Consider the following 21,363-nt stretch of genomic DNA (forward strand, 5'->3'; position numbering starts at 1 on the left):
TGGGAGTGATAAAGGGCCATTGGAACCCAGGAGTGATGAGAGTGATAAAGGGCCATTGGAACACAGGAGTGATGGGAGTGATAAAGGGCCATTGGAGCACAGGAGTGATGGGAGTGATAAAGGGCCATTGGAACACAGGAGTGACGAGAGTGATAAAGGGCCATTGGAACACAGGAGTGATGGGAGTGATAAAGGGCCATTGGAACACAGGAGTGACGAGAGTGATAAAGGGCCATTGGAACACAGGAGTGATGGGAGTGATAAAGGGCCATTGGAACACAGGAGTGATGGGAGTGATAAAGGGCCATTGGAACACAGGAGTGATGGGAGTGATAAAGGGCCATTGGGACACAGGAGTGATGGGAGTGATAAAGGGCCATTGGAACACAGGAGTGATGGGAGTGATAAAGGGCCATTGGAACACAGGAGTGATGGGAGTGATAAAGGGCCTCTGTACGCTTATGAAGATATTTGATTCACAATCAGCCAGTTTACACAGGACAGTCCGCACGTGTTTAGTAATCAGAGGGTCTCTTATAACTCCTTATACCAAACATTTAAAAAATCATAATTCATGAACCATCTTTACCATCCCGCACTACACTGGTGCCAGTCCTTCCATAGGACCCTCGTGCACGCATATACACAATCCACATTGAGAATAGCAAGCAAGAGCCATGTTACATAGACATATCTTGCTTGCAATGCCCATCAAAGATTGAATTCTACTTTGGAAATGTGTTTGTCTACTAAAAACACAAAATCTGCCTAATTTTTCAAAGCACAAATACCTGGAAACCTTCAAATATTAAACTTAATTAATTGTCCATCAACCAAAATATTCTAAATCTTTATTCAAGCAAAGATTTCAACGGTGTGAAAGGCACCCGTTTGGGGTTCTCAGGTATCTTTCAATGAGAGTAGGATACGATGAAGTGAGCTCCGGATCGCATCAGCTTGGGATTCGGGTAAAACCCTGAGAAGACAGAGATTATAAACCAGGTTGGTGGTAAAAAAAGAGTACCAGAGGCAAAAAGAAAAAGGGGTCATGTTTAGACTGGAAATGAGTAACTTATAGATTTCCTCCGCTTAGTTTTTCTTTGAAGATTTAAGTGCTTGAGAGTGAGTCTTAATGAATCTTCACCACTCTAGGACACAAAGAGCTCACCTTTAAATATGCCCAGCACACACACACACACACACACGAACACACACACACACGCTCCAGAACCTACCAAACACACTAAATCATGGAAAAATTAATAACAAAAAAAGATCCTAAATAATATTTTGGCTTCGTAGCATACTAATACTGTAGCGTTGGCTTGTTTTGTTTCTAGTCCAAGCTGTATTTCGCCCAGGATGACAAAAGCCTGCCGAAAGGCCGCTCAGAAATCAATGTCGGAGCACAGACTGCTCGGTCTCATGGGAAAAGTTATTGTATTGAGTGTCAGAAAGTAATTAGAGCATCAGTGAAAAAGCCAATCTCCCATTGTATCTCTGTTCTGACTCTTCTGTCACTGGATACCCAGACATGAGGGGTCAGCATATTGCTTAAGGTGGGTGGTAAGGACAGACTTCCAGGTGCAGATATTAAGCCATTTTTTTTCTTCTTTTGAGTCTGTTTTACAACACTCAGCAGTAGGGTGATCATATTATATCTGGCAGGATCTGTGCATTCAAGGATGATGTTTCTAATGTCATATTTCATGATAAATATGTTATTTTAAGCAGCGTAGTTATACGCCCAGCGTAATGTACACCGGGATCTGATAATCTGTCTTGCCCTTTGTAGGTCTAATGCCATTGTACCGAGCAAAGGAAAAAGTAACAAGTGCACATCAAGCATTCCTTTTAGTTTGGAGATGTTTGCCAAAGAGTGCCTTTATTTCCCCAACCTAAGTATTTTTCTGTCCAATTCCAAAATCTTATTACACTGCCCTTGTAGAGCTCAATTTGGTTTTGTTACCTACTAAAATATAATATACCCTGTTATGTCATTCGCAACACAGTAATGCGAAAATCCTGGGGTTCCCCAGAACGGCCAAAGAGATGTTGTGTGCCACGTTAAGTTTATTGTAAGCGAAGTATAATTGTCAAGTACCTACGGAATCTGAAACATATATTTAAGAAATCCTGCTGTCTTGCGCAGCGAGAGCCAATGGCACTGATGCATGGAATCCATTCAATTCTTGGCAAGTCGTTTGGAGAGAACTTCTTTCCAATAACTAAAAAACTTGGAGCTGGACTAGAAATCCCAGAAAGCCTTAAAGAATTCCTTCTCCGGGAGTCTTTGGTTTATTTTGCTCTAAAACAAAATAGATGAGAGTTTATAAGAATGATAGCCCGTTTTAAAATCGTTTTATACGCCGAGGGTGAGCGGCCCTACAGCCGTGCCTATCGTACAAAATAGGCTCACAAAGTAATTCCAAGTTGCGTTTCCGTTAGGAAAGTTGATGTGAACAACATATTTTGTTACATCTCTCCAGGTGGGATGAAAGAGAATCCAACATGGCGCTACCTTGTTTAACCAAAGAATGTCTGCTATCAAATAATTAAACAGTGTAATTTTTGTATCTCATTGTATACTATAATACATACTGAAAAACTGAGGATTAATAATGGGTAATTATTAAGGTAAGGTAATAATATCTGTAGCAATGAATAATACAAGTACCTACCTACAGTCAAAATTTCAATATCATTTTTCCATGCCTTGAACTTAGTCATAATTATAAAAGGATGGGAGTTAATGGGTTAACAGGGTGAAATAAAGACTTTGGTCATTATTCCAACTTAGAATGTTATTTATAGAGACCTTTATATTTCTTAATCACAGGCAGTCCCTGGTGGTTACCGGTGTAAGGATCTCCAACTATATGTCAACTCTTCTTGGGTTTTCAGAAAACCAGTGGCTGTCAACTGTCTAACTCTTACAAAAACTGTCCTTGTTACCTCAAGTCTCCAACTGTGGCCCATATTGATAATGATGTCGTAAGTGACATTCTTCTAAGTTTAAGTGACAACCTTATGCTGGCGTGTGATTTGTAACACTGTATGGCAGCCCCCAAGGGAGTAACACACAACATACCCAGATACATTCCAAAAATAACTTACAAGCGGGGCTCTACACCTAGTGTTTTGGTCAATGGGTCATGGAATGGGATAATAGTACTTAGAACGCACTAGAGTGATACAAAAGTATATAGAGAACTGTATAAGATAACACAAATGTCCTTAAGTGAATGTTTAAGATTCAGAGAACAGCAAACACAACAGAGGCAACAGAATCATGTCTGGGAAGTCTTCTTCTGGAACCGACTCATTCACGTTCAACTCCAGTTTAATGATATCATTCCAACTGATTGAATGCAGGTAACTTAACTTGAAATGCAATATCTCCCCGTGAAGTTATGGATTTTATTAGGGCTAATAATAGAACCATTTGGTTGTCACCATTAGTGGGGCACAAAAAGAACCTTTCTGATGGACTTTAATATTTAAAGATTTTCTGGGTCGGTTGATTGGAGATGGGATCTCTCATCAATTTTATTATAGATTAAAAAAAATAAACAGTTCTGGTTTTAGCCTGAAAATAATGTTTTCAAGCATTTGCATATTAGCCATTTGTATATGTTTTAGTTCTGTTATCTTAGCCCAATCTACTAGACAAATACCCTGGCTTCATATCATACTGGCTTCAAATCAATAGAATGACTTTGTCTTAATCACCCAGTCGGACACTCTGACTAATGAAAGCCTATGGAGGAATAGACTTCATTGGCGTTGCCATACAGAAGCATGACAACAATGGAGGTTTCCCGGTTTGCAGATAAAGGAAGTTTTTTGGAAGAAAAGTAGATAAAACCAGGTTTTTGTGGATGTTAACCCACATTACCGTATACAGCGCTGGGGTTTATGCTCAAGGAGGAACAGATTTTTTCTATGGGGCTTCCTATTTATGTTCACAGGTATCCTTCAGAAAGCTCATAACAAGAAAGGCAAACACATAAACTGTTTCATTCTAAAGAGGAGTCCGTCTTGGTCGACTTTTTTGGAACTTTCTGGTAGCGACTAAGATCAGTATTAGAGACAAAACAAATAAGCCCTTCATTTTACAGCTCACGGCAAACACTTCACCGTTCCTTTAAGACTTTAAGACCTCTTGGAAATTGTTTCAGCCAAACACCGATCACTCAAGATGTAGCAGAGCTTTATTTCAAATATCAGAATTGCACAAACTAGGACTCTGTGCTTCTGTGTGAACGAAACAGGATCCGGGGGTTATGTTTTGCAAACTAACAGAGGTCATCAGTTCAGCCAACGCTTTGATGGAAAAGACACGAAAACATTGCATTTAGTGCTAATACTGGAAGCAAACAAGTAAAGGCACCAGGCACCTTGCCTCCAAGAACTCACGCACCGGGTCCGGAATACCCATGGAAGGAGAAATCATTCGCTTTGTTTGTTTATTTGCTCTTATACAAAACAAAGCTTTGCCAACCGTTCCGATCCCTTTTTTTAAAAAAAATGTTACTGCCATAGGATGGAGTGCAATGATTAACCCTTTAGGGTGCTCGGCTGGAGTAGCGTCAAAGAGTTCAAACAAAAGTAATAAGGGATTAACGTCGGGTGATAATGAATTTGCCAAGTGATTGCTACTGGATGTAGCTTTATCTGCCGGGGGGGGGTCAGTATCAAAAAAACACAGGGATTTATGAACAAACCCTTTAATGTTCCATCCCAGTGCCTGTGAACCTATTAAATAAACAATGAGAACCTTCAAGGTGTTAACCTTTGAACAATTAATCCAGGTAGCATTTTACTACTTAAGAATTCAGTCATTATTGAAACTTGCTAGGACCAAGACACCCTCCGCTAAATGATGTATATTCAGGAATACATATACATATATATATATACGTGGAACACAGATTTCATTATCCAGGCCATTTGTGGTACCATAAAAGCACATTCTTCCTAAATATAATTATTAGATACCATTAAATGTGAAGAAAGCCTTGAATACTTGTGTGGCTCTGCTTGGCCTATTTATATGCTTTGCAAACTAAGAAGGGAACTTAATAACAATTGCTCTTAATACACAGGGCCAGAGGGGTGATGACATGGCGGCCCTGGCACTCTAAAGTCAGCGGTTACTCGATGGTATAAGTGCTGACCGATGTGCGAGGGTTTTTATGCTCACGTAGCCGTTGGCCGCACCCTGCAGCACCCGCTCTGCCACTCCAGATGAACAGCCCGGGCCTGTTAGTACCGAACCCGCATTTTATCATTATCATAAGAATTAGGGTATACACATAGTTGAAAAAATTATATTTTTAGGTTTTTCTCATTAAAAGTCATTCAATCACTGATTATGGAATGATTTTATCTATAGTCGCCTCTCCGTGTGTGTCTTTGTTAAGGGGGTGTGTCTTTGTTAAGGGGGTGGAGAATACTGCCAAAAAAACTGAAAAGGGCCGGGAAGGGGCAGGATCAAGGCAGGATCCTGACGATGATGAGGAGTAGAAGGGCCAAACCCTCAGATTAAAAATACTGACCCGCAAGCATGGTAATCAGTTGTGGCTTCTGGAGCAATTAAATATTATTTAAATTTAAAAAAAAAAACATTTTTTTTTTAAAGTAAATGGTTCATTGTTTTATTTATAAAGGAAAAAAATTACAGGTATAAAGACACGGTAAATATTCTAATCAAAATATGTGCAAAAGAAAAACACATTCTTTTTGGTGAACAAAGTTGAGATCTCCCAAGCTGAATGCTCACGTGGTTTCTTGTAATTGAATATATCAATGAGGTCTATTAGTTAAGACTTAAAATCAACATCCACCTTTTCCCCGACTCTTTATTTCGTGCCTTAAGGCAACCTTTGTGCTGTGGGTAAAAACGACATGCTCGTTCCCATGTAACACATCTTGGTGAATTTGTTAAGAAGTTTTCAACTTTTTTAAGTTAATGAAGAGCAACAGAAGTGCCTCCAGCGATACAGATCTGCTCAGCCATGAAAAAACTTTTAAATAGTACCATTAATACTCGGCCTGTCTGAAGCAGGGAAACGGTGTGAAGACGAGACGCATCCATCAAAACCAAGCAAGCAAAGAAGTTTGATGAAAAACCATTTGAAGCCCATATATATATATATACCGGTATATATATATATATATCAAACTTTTTTACCAAAAATCTACCTTATGTTTCTGTTTGTTTTAAGGAAGTGCCTTCACATTTCCTGAATGACTAACAAAGGTCTGTGGAGCCGGCACCATAAAAATCCAGAATGTCCAACATCAATGACCTTTCTACTTTTTTTTTTTTTTTTTTTACGATGTATCCTGGTGTGTGGGGAGGAATAAGGAGTTACAGTAATTTGTGCTAAGATTAACCTAAAAGGGTACGGCAGAAGAAGAATGTCACAAACTTCTATTTAGTGTAATTGCCTAAAACTTTAAAAAATCCGGAATCCGAGTTTTCCACCAAGTGAGATTACGCCGATAATGTAAATGCGTGCGTAGATGGACGGTGGGGGCAGACAGGGTTTTGTTCAAGATTTTTTTTTTTTCATAAAAATGTTATATATTTTTTTATTTCATGGTTTTATAGGATAACACTTGTATTTGAGAGACTTCTCTTGCTCGAATGAAGGATCTCTCGCATATTTGTGCATGAATCATATGAATTTTGTAAAGTACTAGGCAAGCTGCCACAACCTTGCCAAAGCAGGACTGTGATTGGCACAAAGAATCCTAACCTCACGGGTGGGAAAGGAGCCCACAATAGTCCACTAATGTTGGGCAGCGGCCACCTTTGAAAACCACTGGCTATGACCTATCTGGATTGTTCCTGACTCTTATGTGGTTTCCAATCCGGAGCACGTGGCCATCTGCTTACTCCAACTCAAAAGTCTGCCAGGTCTGTCCTCTCTCATCACCCACGTTCTGGTTCCACACATATACCTAAAATTCCATACTAGATTTCGGAAAAGTTCTACAACCACAATTCACCAACAGTTCATAAATAGAAACCAAATCTCAGTTATCTGCATGAGAAATTAAGGGCTCTCTTATTGAAAAATCTCATCCAAGCTCCTCGTCTTTTCTCCAAGAGTCCAAAGACCAGACCTAGTATCAGGTGCGATTAGACAGAACCCCCAATAGAACACAATATCTGAACTGTAAGTAGGGGAGAATCATTGCGTAGCCCTCTTTTATTAATCTACATGGTCTTAGACTCATTCTGTAGGGTTCTAGATTCTCGTTGAATACATTTTCTTCACATAAGAAGGCATGGCTTAGGCTCTTCTTTTATTAGCGTACGTTTTGCGGAGAAAACATAGAATGGTTGATCTATCCCAAGCACGAAGCCGTTACTTTCGCTTTCTATTTGACACCGTGCTGGCTGTATTGGTTCTTGTGGTTTCTTGGTTCCCGGACTATATACTGCCAGACAATACAATATACAGGAGTACACGGGAAGCCCAAATGTGATACAATCATCCATATGTTCCACAATCATAAGAAAACCTGTGCTGTGAAATAACATCCAGGGTGGGCTATGAATGGGGATACATGATTACATATTCATTAAAATGTTCTCTTTATTCAAAGCAAATAGCTTACTCGTTGACTCAACAGAGTCCCATGTCAATTTTATCAATTCAATTTTTTATTTTTTTTTACTAGTTCATCTGATATTTTAACTGTATTGTACGTTAGTTACCCATCTCTTTTGTCTAGAACATATTATTTAGCCAAAGGTTCTACGTGTGGATGCCGGACTATACTTGTATCTTTTTTTAAAGTGTTTGTTATTATAACCATTGCAGACGCAATGAAATAGGAGGTGAGGGCCCGAAATGCCAGTGTGGTGTCTTAAAGAGAAAGTCTCATGGAAAATAATATTTTTCTACTTGAGCATAAAATCCAGTGCTGTATACAGAAATGTAGGTTAGTATTGACAAAAACCTAGTTTCATTTAATTTTATGCCATTAACTTTCTGTAGACCAGGAGGCGGCCATTGTTGTCAGTCATGAAATTTTGAGTGACCTTTTTCTGCTCAAACATCACACTGAGCTGATACTTTATGGCAATGCTAATGAGGCCTATTCCTCCATAGACTATCATTAGTGGGTGAATAAGACTGAGCTTTTCTATTGTTTACCACAGGGCGGTACAATAAGAAGTCAGGGTGTTTGTCTGGTAGATAACAGAGCTAGAGCGATTAAACGGCCCAAAATTAGGCAAAAACTGAAAAAAGTAAACAGCACAATAATTTTAAAAACATAATTTAAAAAAAAAGTGAAAATTCCACTTTAGAACAATGAATACATGAAATTGATGTCTTTTTGATGTTCCTTTATTGTGTATAACTGCAGTGACAATGTCACGAACAAGGATTAAACGCAACACAAGTGGATATTCTTAGTGCCCTCAGCCGAGTTCAGGCAGAGTGCACCAAACATGCACTTGCGTTGCACTCACGTGGGCCTGATATTACGGTTAACATATAAGGTCTGTTTTCAATAAAAACAAACCTTTACACTGCTAAGGCGACACTTTACCACATAAACACACACAACATTTGGTGGAACCCAGAAGGATCACATTATGATAACTACTCAACTTATACAATAGAAGACAAATGCCAGCGTTCCACGGGGGCCAAGCCAAGCAAAACCTGAAATAGACCCAACAGATTTTATGGTAAACTGAGCTTAGTTTTGGGAAATCTTTTTTTTATTATTATTTTCATTATAGATTCAGAACCTCTGGCATACGAGTAATTATAAGTAACATTAAACGACCCCCCCCAAAAAAAAAGTCCAAAATTCGTTGGCCCCGGAGACTTTTCCAACTAACATGCACGTTCATAGACATGTGTGTCGAGTTTTCAATGTTTTAATGCACATATTGTTTTTCAGATACGTTATCCCAGAATACGGCACTGAAAGGGTTAAGCTAGACATTCATGTGTTTATACATTCAGCTGTTCCTTATAGCCAATTTAGGACAGGAGGTGAGTTTCTCTCTGCCATAAAGTTCCACATCAAAAGGATCACAGTTGTCATTAGAGGTTCTTTGGCAGCTATATGTGCCAGAAGGTCATACAAACACGTGTGTGACCAGGTCTGTAGCGATGATCACTTCAGGGGAAGCCGGTTCTAAGGATATTTTATTTTGTTAATTTATTGGGTTGGAGTTAGCTCTGGACGTGAACCGCAGGGACCCGATTTATCCCTGCGATGCTGCAAGAGCTCAAAAGTAAGGTGTTGGATTCTTACAAAAGTAGTAAAAAGATCTTAACTAATGAGTAATATATTTATACACACACACTACCGTTTAACAGTTTGGGGTCACTTACAAATGTCCTTGTTTTTTTTTTAAAAAAAGAGTCAATTTTGCCCAGCACAGACGGGGTTAATGCTGTAAACGACTATTGTAATATCTTCATAGACGTACAGAGGCCCTTTATCACTCCCATCACTCCTGTGTTCCAATGGCCCTTTATCACTCCCATCACTCCTGTGTTTCAATGGCCCTTTATCACTCCCATCACTCCTGTGTTCCAATGGCCCTTTATCACTCCCATCACTCCTGTGTTTCAATGGCCCTTTATCACTCCCATCACTCCTGTGTTCCAATGGCACGTTGTGCTCGAACCAAGTTTAAGTTTAAAAGGCTTACTGATCGTTAGAAAAACCTTTTGCAATTATGTTACAGCCAGAAATGTCCCTGCTTCCCATGAAACCAGCTGAGTGACCCCAAACTTTTGAATGGTAAGATTTTGCATGTTTGCCCACTGACAAAGACATGATCAATTTATTTGAACATTAAAATCCAGAATAACGTCAAATAAATTATAAATTGATTTGCATTTTACTCAGTGAAATAAGTATTTGACCCATTTGCAAAACATGACTTAATACTTGGTGGCAAAACCCTTGTTGGCAGTCACAGAGGTCAGACGTTTCTTGTAGTTGGCCACCAGGTTTGCACACATCTCAGGAAGGATTTTGTCCCACTCCTCTTTGCAGATTCTCTCCAAGGTTTCGAGGCTGGCGTTTAGCAACTCGAACCTTCAGTTCCTTCCACAGATTTTCTTGAGCCAATCCTTTGTTTCTTTGGCCGAGTGTTTGGGGTCATCGTCATGCTGGAATACCCATCCACGACCCATTTTCAATGCCCTGGGTGAGGGAAGGAGGTTCTCACCCAAGATTTGACGGTACATGGCCCCATCCATCATCCCTTTGATGCTGTAAAGTTGTCCTGTCCCCTTAGTAGAAGAAAACACTCCCAAAGCATATGTATCCTGCTCCGTGTTTGATGGTGGGGATGGTGTTCTTGAGTCATAGGCAGCATTCATCCTCCTCCAAACATGGCGAGTTGAGTTGATGCCAAATAGCTCGATCTTGGTCTCATCTGACCACAACACTTTCACCCAGTTCTCCTCCGAATCATTCAGATGTTCTTGGCAAATATCAGATGGGCTGTGCATGTGCTTTCTTGAGCAGGGGGATCTTGCGGGCGCTGCAGGATTTCAGTCCTTCACGATGTAGTGTGTTACCAATTGTTTTCTTGGTGACTATGGTCCCAGCTGCCTTAACAAGATCCTCCCATGTAGATCTGGGCCGATTCCTCACCATTCTCATCAATGAAGCTCCACGAGGTGAGATCTTGCATGGAGCCCCAGACCGACGGAGATTGACAGTTATTTTGTGTTTCTTCCATTTGCGAATAATCGCACCAACTGTTGTCACCTTCTCACCAAGCTGCTTGGCGAGGGTCTTGTAGCCCATTCCAGCCTTGTGTAGGTCTACAATCCTGTCCCTGACATCCTTGGACAGCTCTTTGGTCTTGGCCATGGTGGAGAGTTTGGAATCTGATTGATTGCTTCTGTGGACGGGTGTCTTTTATACAGGTAACAAGCTGAGATTAGCAGCACTCCCTTTAAGAGATTGATGATTGATACTATGAAATAATTCTAGGTATAATTAAGCCTGAATGAAGTAACAATACTACTCAATTTAGGGTGTTTTGTACTTGAATCAAAGAAATCATTCAATGAATAAACTAAGATCAAATATCTTGCTAAAGAAGAAAAAAATAGTATTTTATTCCGTAAGTATAATTTACAATAGCCCAATACTGTTAAAATTAAATGCATTTTCCAGTTGCTTTTCATAGGTATATGGTTTTACAAATTCAAGACAATTATATTTACAAACAGAGCTCCGCCTGAACATCTAATGATGTCACAAAGGGGTTCCAACTTGGAACGTTCCTTGAAACTCAGAAAATCAGTAAAAAAATCTACATTTCTAAAAAATTTATATCTAGATGCAATTAAACAAAGCATATCTCACCTTGACACATTGGCTTTATAAAGTGACATAGAAAGTATCTCTCTCCTATACATTCATCCCAACTATTCCTCTTTAGGAGGGACAGTCCCTTTTTCCAGGGGTGTTCAAAGTATTTGGGGGCTATTATAATACTTTCCAGTAATAAATTCACCTTTCTGTGCATGTAACCAGCAGAGAATACTCTTTGTGACTTTGTGACTTTCCAATCTATCCATAGGTCAGGTAGCCTCCTAAAAGCTCTCACTCAATCCCTGTCTCCTGCCCACAGAGATCCCACTTTGGCCACTGAAATGTTGGGAGGTAAGCTTACCTATTACATATTAGCGCTTTTTCCGCTTTGACTCATTAGAGCGGTCTGTAACCCGGGGCGGAATTTTAGGTCTGGAGCTTAATTAAGAGATGAGTGGATGCACTGGCTTTTCACTTTAGACACAGACTTCAGACACGGTATTGTAAATGTTTACCGCTGTGTTAAAGTGACCAGATGTCCCCTTTAAATGTCCTATATGGAAAATGTGCACTGCATGGATGCACGGATGCTTTGCTGCCCTTCAAGATGTATTTCTATGTCAATTTAAAGGCGCCATCTGGTCACCCTACAACATAGAGCACTGACATAATAATAATTGTTATCTTTTATTTATATAGGGCCGTCAATTTACGCAACGCTTCTTACAGTCCGTACATTCAAAGGGTTTGACAAAACTAGAACTGACAGACTAAGACAAGCCGATACATTAGGTATAGAGAGCCCGTCTCGCAAGCTTAATATTATATATATATTTATATAGATAAAATTCTATTTTACGCTATTATGGCTACGTTAATAATGGCAGTGCTTCTTTGGGATTAGGTAAAATTATATCTCTTCCTATACAAACTGATCTTATTATTAAATAGACAGAAATGCAATATAGAACTTTCACATCTTTTTGTTTCGATTGCCAATGGTTCCTCAGCCGTTGTGGTAATGAAAAGGTTAAAAAAACATTGTCAGTCTGATGCTTGGTGTCTTCCTTGAGCGTGTAACACTGCCGGTACAGTTGAAGGTACAAAACACACACACACAGAAAACATGATAGATTATCTAAGGATGCCTCTAGAAGAAACCCAATATCTTTCATTTCAGGTCAGAATGTCGCAACCAAGGGCACTTTAAGGCTTTGGAAGCATGGAGTGTTTGCAATGAGATGCACTAAAAAAGACATTGAGAAGAGCAAGAGGTATCGATCACGCTTTTATGTACTGAAGTGGCAGGTGTAGGACCTGTTACAGCCACCCGTCTAAGTGGGACACTCCTTTACTACCTACATGCTTCTTTCACTTAAACAGGGGGGCAATGGGCCGTCCCTAAACCCATTGAAAACAATGCATTTTGAGCCCGTACACGTACAGGCTTTGTCATTAAGGGGTTAATCAGTCCTTGATCTCGTCCTAGACTCAGAATAGCTTTATGCCTATCCCGTGTATGTTTAAATGCCCTTATTGTACCGGCCTCTACCACTTCTGGGAGGTTGCTCCACTTATCTACCACCCTCTCAGTAAAGAATAAACGATGAGGTCTGTTTCATTTCCCATAGAGATTTCCCGACACACATTTGTTAACGTTGCTCTAATTTCAAGTAAACTTTATGTCAAGTAATCGTCTGCTGATATCAGCTGATAAGAAATACTAATGCCATCTTGTGGGTAAAAGCAGAACTGTCCCTAAGGGATACATTGATGCAACTGCTTATATGATGTATATAATATATATGTATATATATATATAAATATATATATATGTATATATATATGGTACAGATTTTATTTCAGATGGGAAAATGAGAATTATTCTAAAAGTGGGATTTCCAATTTTCATTTGATTAAATGTTATAAAAAAACAAGATAGCTTGTTTTAGTAGCAACTTTCTGCATTGCTGAGCAAAGGGTGACCTATTGATCTCCGCTAGAACTGGGATTGTGCTGTGTGTATATGCATTTAATGAGTTCTTCAGCCATTACTTAACTCCTTATTGACCGCTCTGCAGTGAAAGGCAGGTCCGGCAAGATGATCCGCTTTTTTCCTTATCTAAAAGGTTAACACTCGATATGAAAGAGGAAGCATCGATCATTTTTGCATAACCTGAAAGTATCTTCCAAGTATGCAAGAAATTTTCTGGATATCTTCCACCGTCTCCTGCCTTAAAATGGTTGGGGAAAAAAAATGTTTATATCTGCTTTGCTATTTTTACACATAGTTGGCATCTGCAATGTGATCCGATTTTGTTTTCATCGTTTTCATAGGATTTCGTGAAATAGCAAAGTTTAAAAAAAAAAAAAATCAAAATAAAATATATTATTAAACATAAAATTGCAGCTCAGGAAAAATAGCACCGCAGCCTTAAATACGTCTCTACAAGTACTTCATCGTATGCCGTACATCATAAAGGCGTTTGATCATCTGTTTGCTAATGTGTGGCCAGAGACGCTCCTTAGAGGCTTCTTCCATTACTTATTTTCTGCTGCCTTGTGCAATGGAAGACGAGAGCAAAAACATAAAAAATCACTATGGGCTAAACGAGCAAAAGCTCGAGTTTTCACGAAATGGATTTTTTTGTCCAACTCATGAGAGCTGGATGGAAAGCGATACTCGGGAAACGTGCTGTTCCTCCTACTCATCATAAATCATTTCTAGCACAGTTTAATAACCAAACCCTTCCCAGAAATAATTCTTTAATCATGCCCAATTTGTAAATTTTTCGCTGGGAACACTTGTCATGTGACACAAATCTAGAAACGGATAGGTTGTTGCCATAGAAACTTAAAAGGCTTCTTTAAAAAAAAAAAAGGGTCTGTTTTATTGTTATTTGGTTTAACCTACAGGAAAGACTAAAATGACTGCTAAGGTTTATTTCCCATATTAAGGAGTTCAATTTTTTTGTGTTAGTGGAACAACACCTTTAACCCCGAGCCATTTTGAAGGGCTAACTCAAACTCGCCAGCGTGCCTCACTCGGTCATGCGCTGTCGAACCTAATGGAAAGGCATGAAGGGTTCCAATTTTAGTTATAGTTAGAGTAGTAGTGAGAAAAGACTGGCGTCCATCAAGCTCAACCCTTTTAATGAGACATAAACTTCCAGCAACTCGCGGGAGTGGAACATGTTTGGCCGAGCACTCCCTTCCTTCGTAAGTTCACGTAAATTCTCGCAAGCTTGTCCCCGACTTTAGCTTCTGCTTGGCCATTTGGGGGATTCTCCATTTGCCGTGCCACTTATCTCTCCCATTCTTTGCAGAAATTGGCTTGGGATCGTCCATTGCCATTGACAATGGACCCCAGGGTCAAGCCCTATTGGAGTATGCGTACCTGTAAGCCGTATTTCTATTTTATTTTTAAGTTTATTCCATTGCAGACAAAACATATGAATAGATAGTCCTTGTACTTATTTATCCAACAAAAACAGACCGAAAATACTTCTACATTCCATATAGAAACAAGTAAATGTTACTGCGTGCGCAACAGGCTGTATAGGCTGACCGTATGGTAGCGCCACCTTCTGGTTTGGAGGCCATCTTTGCGGTCCTGGTAGATAGGTTTCCAGGTATATTTCCTTGGCTGAGCCTGACGCCCGGAACATAAGCAAAGTTCTTGGTATTGTCCGGGGACATCGGGACTGTTGGTAGCTATGCACCACACCACCCATTCGGGACCCCGTCATCGGTTGTAATAGAAGCTGATACGACAATTAGCTCACAACGTCATGGTGAAAACGTTCTCTTCTAGATTACTCCAAACAAGCAAAGGGATTTGCTGATTTAAATTGATTTCAGTTTATTTTTGGCAGCCCAATTATATCCTTTATCAGCAGCAGCCTTTTATCACTCAGCTGGGTTAAAAAACATGCGTTTGTGACAGCAGCTTAATTTAGAAATGAAACAGGGAATATGTAGGCTTTATTAAGATTTGGCAACTCAAGCTAAACCCTCCCCCATAGGGTTTCTGGGTGCAGGTATGCGAAATGTTACATGTCAGAAGATATTGCACAGGGTTGGGATCCAGAGGGTCTAAAATGATGTTGAATAATTTCCAACAAGAACAGAAGTTCAGCTCCCTATCCTGACGCAACGCAGAACAACTGAAATCGGAACCATTTCACTTCCTTGCCTGCGTCCAATAATAATTTGATGTGTATTAGACTTTTTCTGAGAGGGTGGTAGATAAATGGAACGGTCTTCTAGCAGAAGTGGTAGAGGCTAATACAATGAGGCAATTTAAACACACATGGGATAGGCATGCGGCTCCTGAATCACAAGACCAATATATATATATATATATTTTTTTTTATTATATATATATATATGTATATATAAATATTTTAATTTGAAGAATAGCTATATTGATAAATTCCTGGGTAATTAATAGAATTGTTGGGGTTAAGAGCAACCAAATTATAATTTACTGGACCAGGTAAAGTGAAGCGAAGAATAATTTGATTTATATTTAAGTTCTTTGCATCATTTCCATAGCAACATTGCTAGAGGGCAAATCAACCCTTTTTGACATCATGGATTCACTGAGTGAGCTCGGTCGGTCGGGATGACCTCGTGGGTACACACGAGCGCGCTTAGTTATTGAATGCAGCCGCATCATATCCACGCCGGTGCCATAGAAGCCCCTATAGCAGACGCAAGCGAGGACATCATGATGAGCTAAAAAAAAAAAAAGAGTACATTATATCGATACAGAATAGACTTCGCTGTTCCATTGAATATAAAAGTTTATATTTATATAAAATCCGCTTTTTTTTAATTTATCTTTTTAGATATGTTTGAAAAGTGGCAAGCAGCGGAATGTTGCTGGTGAATGGACCATTTCATGGGTTGCTTTGGTGATAACACCACTTAGCGCCAGGTTTTATGGATATGACATCATGTGACGCATTTTACCCACCAACGTAAATACGATTCAGCTAGAAAAAAAACACAAAACGCACATCTATAAACCAACAAACCAACAAAAAAATTCCATACCCGACGTTCATGAAAGCAGCATCCATATACAAGGTTGGAGAAAGCGTGCCCATCGACGGGAGGTATAGCATATTGACAGCTGTGGGGATGGACGTTGTGGCTCCAGAAGCGCCCCGTCCACGACGATGAACTAGGCAGCTGTCTAGAGAGCCAAGCAGCAGGTGGCACTTAAGCCAAATACAAGGGATTTTTTTATGAGTGAGCTTCACGAGGCATTCAAATTCTGGGGTTTCCGGGCGGTAAGAATCAAAATCTTACAACCTTTTTACAGTTTTTTATTATTATTATTTACAGTGTGATCGATAAGGGTTCTTGTCCTGGGGCAGACATATTACATTTTAGTGATTATAAATGATGTTACTACAGTTATTTTGTGTCTCATTTCATACATTGGAGGGAGATGAAAGAAGCAGGGGAGACTTTGGCAATAGGGGATTAAGTTGGAAGGGGCTGGTGTTGGGGGTAGTTGATTGGAGGCGATCGCATTAAGTAGCATGTTTGGAGGTGGTTGGCATCAGCAGGATTGCAAATGGCGTCAAGGGAATATGATTGGCATTAGCGGGACTTGGTTAGAATAGGGAGTTGATTGACATAAGGCTGTCTTGGTTGTCATATGGGGGGCTTACTTAGAAATTGTTTGAAACAGGGTGGATAAAGTAAACAAGGTGGGTATTAGTGGGACTTTGCATGCCCTCGCCCTCGCTTTAACTCTAATACAGGGCGCACCGATAACAGCTCTGCCATACTATCTCTATTTATGCAGCTAAATGATGCCATTAATTATTTACTATGTTTATGTACAGAAAGGGATTCACTTTACCGTTTTTCTCAGTAATTGCCGGCAACGAGCAATCATACTTAACCCAATAAGCGACTGGCTTCTTTTCACCCTGTTTGTAAATTCCCCAACCACTTAAGTGTACACTATGCATCGATTCTCAGCTCTAGAGCAAACTATATCTCAATTACAAAAAAACTATTCTTCATTACATTAGTAAATAGAGAACCCCCCGAGTTCCTCCTGTGGATGCATTCAGCATTCTGTTAACCCTTGGGCTGCTGGAGAAAAACATTTATTGTTAAGCAATAGATCAATAGCTTTTTTTGGCCCTTAGAGAGCGTAACTATATCTGTTAACCCTCTAAGTGCCAAGTATATCTCTTATATATAGTTAACCCTCTTAGTGCTTAACTATATCTTTTAACCCTCTTAGTGCCAAATATGCAGACTCATTTTGCAATTACGCATTCTTTGACACCGAAATGGCCAATGTGAACCCTGTATATATAAATATATATATATATATATATATATATATATATATATATATATAATTAGTACATTTAACCCATATCAGGGAATTCTAATACACACAATATTGGAATACTATTATTTCTTATTATGTATTGATTTATATAGCGCCATCATATTCCACAGCGCTGTACACTTAAATTACAGTTGTTTGATGTTCCTAAAACAACATAAGGTAAGATAAGAGTAAAAGCCAATACAGTTGGCAGACCCGAGCACTTTGCTGCCCTAACAAAGAGGGAGTTGTATTGTAGTCATATTCCTGAGCCGGGGTGGAGTAGCCTGTGGCCTGTCACTCAAACATCAGGTTGACAGGAGCTGGTATTCTATCAGTTTAAGATAGCACTGATTGCTAATTCGAGGAAACAAAATGGCAATTGTAATTATGGCCTTTGATAAGATAAAAAGGCAAGCGAAAGAGAAGAGAGAAAGGCAGATGGGATAGAGGGTACAGAGAACAAGAGAAAAAAAAGGAAAGATAGAGAGAAGGAGCAGCAGAAGATCTCTGATTAAAATCTTGATAATCTAAGGTATATTAACAGCCGCCAATCAAACAGACACCGGTAGGAGGACGGTGATTGTCTAAACACATCTCGCCATTGATGGCTTCTGGATGCGCGCGTTGGTGACCCTACACAATTATGTCTTAAGTAACCTTTTTCAGGACTAAGACTATTTTACGCATCTCTACTCCTAAGCATTAAAAGAGTTTTTAGAACTTTTGCTCTGTTTGTTTCATCTGTAATTTCCCCTCTCGCTTACCCGGAAAACAGGGAGATCACATCAACTATCTCTTGCGTTTTAATATTACCTGGTTGGGTTTAAATGCCGGTTTAGCTGGCATGTACTATTATGATAGCAATGATAATACGATTAACCTATTAGGTGCCAAACTGCTGTCCTCTCCCACACTTTGCCACCCCAGCAGCAGCAGCTCATCATTGCTTCTCTCGTAGAGGTAATCTCTCCACACCCCATAAAGGGTCTTAGAGGTGTGAAGTACCCACTAACTGATCAATGATTTTACAAACAATATTCACTTATAGACAAGCCCTCGCATGTCCCCTGCAGTCTGCATCCCAACAAATCCCCTAGGATAATATCTTCAATTGGATTTTTTTCTCTCTCTCTCTGTACACATTTGGGTGTTTATTGGTCTTAAAACCATTTAAGATTTGATAATTCAGCTGGGCTGTTAATCATGTACTAATATTGTAATGTGATTCCCTTTTAAAGTGTCTGAATTAGCTATCTAAATGATCATTTTGGAATGTTGGGGGAAGGGTAGACTACTTACTTTATATACACACAGCAACATGTTTGCCTTAACTCTTTGCGGGACAGATCAGTAAGCAACGCATGACTCTAGATTACATTGGACACATTTAACCTAAGGGGTTAAAGCACCTTAACAAAATTAAGAAAATTTTTTGGAATAAAAAATAAATAAATATAAATATATAAAAAAAATAGGAATTGCATGCCACTTTTTTTATTTTTTAATAATGATCAATAAAATAATACACTTAATGCATCATTAATTAAAGTTTTGCTGCTTGAGAGATTTAAAATAACAAATCTAAAAATAATAAAATAATAAAAATGTTAAATAAATGTAAAAAAGTTACGCCAGGGGTAAGAAATGGTTTACGATCTTAGCTGCAATACAATAAAGTTTGCAGTGTTTTTAAATTACACTATTTGACTTAAGGTGTCTGTAATGTTTGTTCACCTTAATTTAAATTTCTATGAGAAAGAAACTTAATTTGCAGTTTGCCAGTGTTTGGTTTCTAAGATCCCAGCAGGGTGGGGACTGATTGTAACACTCACTCCATAAAATGCCCCACTAGTTGGGGATTTAAAGGTCCTCACAGCTCTGTGAATTTGGGGATGGGGTGGTGGTGGTGGGGGGTGATCATATAATTTGTCTGGACAACCAGAATAACACCATGTATAGCCCCAATCTGCATGTTTATATCTTAAATAGGGGGAAAAAAAGAATAAAATCAAGATCTACTTTTTTGGATTTCAAAATAAATAAAACTAACTTCCCAGTGTGTAAATACAGAGCAATAATTCAGATTTTTCTTTCCCTATCTGCGCTCATAAATCTGCCTTATCCCTAATGCTAAAATCTGAGCAGTCTGATGTGGGCAGCGGAGGTTTAAAACAGAATTAGTAATTCGCAAATGTAACTTTTACCTTTAAGATTTTAAAACCTCTTTGATCTCCATCAAACATAATTCCTTAAATATCCCCTTGACATGTTTCGATAAATATTTGGGACTTGGTCTTCTGTTAAAATCATAGTGAGAGTTATTGCGCCCACAGGGGTAAGATAGAGTGCTATGGGTGTTTAAAGAGATCTATGGCCCTGTATAGTCATGCACTAGTGGCATTTACATATTAAGATAAAGAAGTCACTAAATAGACGTGTCAGCCTTTGTGTTTGTATATTAATTACATGGTAAAATATCTATTTCCAGCATCAGTCATTCATACCATTGGCTACTGTTTGCACTGCTGATGACTAATTGTACCTGGCTTGAAGTGAACAATTTAATTTATATATATTTTTTTCATGTTTATTTCCTAGCTAAATTCAGCCAGTGATACTCTATTTATTTACACACATCAGAGGAGCCTGGTGGGGATTAGTATGAATCAGCACAGAACAAGGTTGGGAAGGAACTGAAAACCTCATAAAAAAAATAAATAAAAACTTGTGTTGAGACAGGAGATCAAATATTTTGGCTGTGATCTTCAGCATAGAATGCTCTTGTTTGATACATTGTTTTTAAGCATTCATTGAATGGTAGGTGAAGAAGTGGGATCTGGGGTGAAAGGAGAAGGGGGGGTCAAGTGGGGTAAGAAATAAGTAAAACAGGTCTATTTTACACCTTGTTTATTGTTGGTTTTCAAAGTCAAAATCTAATCCAATCAATAGCCCTTGATTTTACATAGCACCTAGACTGTCCCAATACACAAACAGGTCACTGAAACTAACACACAGTCTTCAAGGAGACTCTACCTGTGTCTGCTACTTGTTTAAATCACTAGTGTATTCCTAAGCACATGTATTCAATGTCCTTATCAGACTGACATGCTAATAGCTTTCACACCAGGGCATAGCACTGCATTTATATTTATGTAATCCCCATTCTCACAGCTTGTTGAAAAATAATCAATTATGGATATAGAATACCTGTTTGGCGTGAGAAAAAATATATATATATATAACATGAAGATTCTACAGAAAAAGTAAATCCTAAAATGCAAGGAATTCCCAATTCTATGTTTTAGTCCATATCATCTACTCACCTATGCATGTGATACATACAGCTATGTATCCATACATTTATTTATCAGAATGTACCTTTTTTTGACCCTAAAAGTTAAGGTAGACATAGAAATATACATATACATAGAAAGCTGGATAGGGATATACAAGAGGGTGCATTACTGCTCTAGATGTGGGGGATTTGACTCTCAAGTTAAATAAAAAATGCTAATTTTAATGACCTACATAATTCATTGGTAGAGCAGAGTTCATCTTGCGAGGAGATCTATATACAAGGGGCTGGTTTTTAGCAGGACAGTCCTCCCACATTTAGCCCAGGACAGAAGAGAGGGGAGTTTGACATTGGAGAGCACAGGACAAGA

Source organism: Spea bombifrons, chromosome 11, assembly GCF_027358695.1.
Source record: "Spea bombifrons isolate aSpeBom1 chromosome 11, aSpeBom1.2.pri, whole genome shotgun sequence".
In the NCBI taxonomy this organism is placed as follows: Eukaryota; Metazoa; Chordata; class Amphibia; order Anura; family Pelobatidae; genus Spea; species Spea bombifrons.